The sequence below is a fragment of the Galeopterus variegatus genome, unplaced genomic scaffold (assembly GCF_000696425.1).
Source record: "Galeopterus variegatus unplaced genomic scaffold, G_variegatus-3.0.2 Scaffold15556, whole genome shotgun sequence".
Taxonomy (NCBI): Eukaryota; Metazoa; Chordata; class Mammalia; order Dermoptera; family Cynocephalidae; genus Galeopterus; species Galeopterus variegatus.
Window position 1 is genome coordinate 16,299 of NW_007741667.1, and position 2,094 is coordinate 18,392.

Below are 2,094 nucleotides of genomic sequence, written 5' to 3' on the forward strand. Positions count from 1 at the left end.
ATCCCCCACAAGCTGCCCAAGGGAGTTCATTAGGCTGAACCAGCAGGTCTGAGAAGGATTCCCCCACTCAGTCTCTCCCCAACATCTCTCTCCATCCCTCCCTCCACCAGAGGCAGCCCTAGGTTTGTTCTCTCCCTCTGGAAATCCAATGCACCACTGTGGTATTTCTTTCCTTCATTCTTTCTCTCTTAGCTTGCACTTATGAGTGAGGACATGCTGTATTTTTTCCTCTATGCCTGGCTTATTTCACTTAACATAATCTTCTCCAAGCTCATCCATGTTGCTGTGAATGGCAGAATTTCATTCTTTTTTACAGCTGGGTAGTATTCATTGTGTATATATACCACATTTTCCTTATTCAGTCGTTCATCGATGGACATTTAGGCTGGTTCCATATCTTGGCTATCTCTATGACATGATAATTTCCATCCCTATGAGTATATGCTTAGGAGTGAGATTGCTGGATCATATGGTAGTTGCTTGAGAAACTTCCATGCTGTTTTTCATAGTGACTATGCTAATTTACAGTCCCAACAACAGTGTAAAATAGTTCCTCTTTCTCCACATCCTTGCCATCATTTGTTATTCTCAGCCTTTTTTCTTATAGTCACTCTAACAGGGATGGGATGATATCTCAGTGTCATTTTGATTGGCATTTCGCTGATGATTAGTGATGTTGAGCATTTTTTCAAGTACCTGTTGGCCATTTGTATGTCTTCTTTCAAAAAATGTCTATTCAGCCACTGCACATTTTTAAATTGGTTTTTTTTTGTTTGTTTGTTTACCATGTAGTTGTTTGAGTTCCTTGTATATTTTGTATATTAATCCCTTGTTGGACATATAGTTTGCAAATATTTTCTCCCACTCTGTACGTTATCTTTTCACTCTGTTGATTATTTCCTTTGCTGTGCAAAAGCTTTTTAGTTTGATATAATCACACTTATTTAGTTTTTCTTTTGTTGCCTGTGCTTTTGGAATCTTATTCATAAAGTCTTTGCCTAGTCATACTTCCTGAAATGTTTCCCCTATGTTTTCCTTTATTTATTTATTTAGGCTATGGAACTTTATTTAATTGATTATATATATTTGTGTGGTACAGATTTGAATATCAATACATGGATACAATATGTGGTGATCAAATCAGTATAATTAGTATACTCATGTTTACAAAACGGAATCGATTTTTTGACCCTTAACTAATTTCTTGCTAACCCCCTTCCAACTCCCCCTCTCCCACCTCTTTATAACCCCAGTTCTGGTCTCTTATTTTCTGAAAGTTCAATTTATTGCTGTGATTCACTCATCCTTCCTTCCTTCCTTCCTTCCTTTCTTTCTTTGTTTCTTTGTTTCTTTCTTCTTTCTCTTTTTCCCACTTATTAGTGAGGATATGTGGTATTTCTCTTTCTGTGCCTGGCTTATTTCACTTAACATAATTTTCTCTAAATTCATCCACATTGCTCTGAATGGCAGAATTTCATTCTATTTTATGGAAGAGTAGTATTCTATTGAGTACATATTGTCCTTATCCGGTTGTCCATCGATGGACATTTAGGTTGATTCCAACTTTTGGCTACTGTAAATAGAGCTGCAATAAACATGCAGTGCAGTTATCCCTTCAACATGATGATTTCTATTCCTTTGTGTATATACCCAGCAGTGGGATTGCTGGATCTTATGGCAATTCTACATGTAGTTGTTTGAGGAACCTCCATACTCTTTTCCATAATGGCTGCACTAATTTACAGTCCCACCAACAGTGTAGAAGGGTTCCTCTTTCTTCACATCCTTGCCAGCATTTGTTAATTTTTGTCTTTGTGATAATAGCCATTCTAACTGAAGTGAGATGATAACTCGGTGTGGCTTTGATATGCATTTCCTTGATGTTGAGTGATGTTGAGCAGTTTTGCATGTGTCTGTTGCCATTTGTATATCTTCACATGAGAAATGTCTATTCAGCTCCTTTGCCCATTTTTTAGTTGGGTTAATTGTTTTCTTACTGTTCAGTTATTTGAGTACTTTGAATATTCTGGATATAAACTTCTGTCAGATGCATAGTTTGCAAATATTTTATCCCATTCTGAAGGTTGTCTCTTC

General features: G+C 36.8%; 1 protein-coding gene across 1 annotated transcript in view; it reads right to left on the reverse strand.

Annotated features, from left to right (window-relative positions):
* Nucleotides 1-2,094, reverse strand: part of LOC103582288 (leukocyte immunoglobulin-like receptor subfamily A member 6) — a gene marked incomplete at its 5' end in the record, with an annotated part of 9,430 nt that overhangs the window by 4,671 nt on the left and 2,665 nt on the right.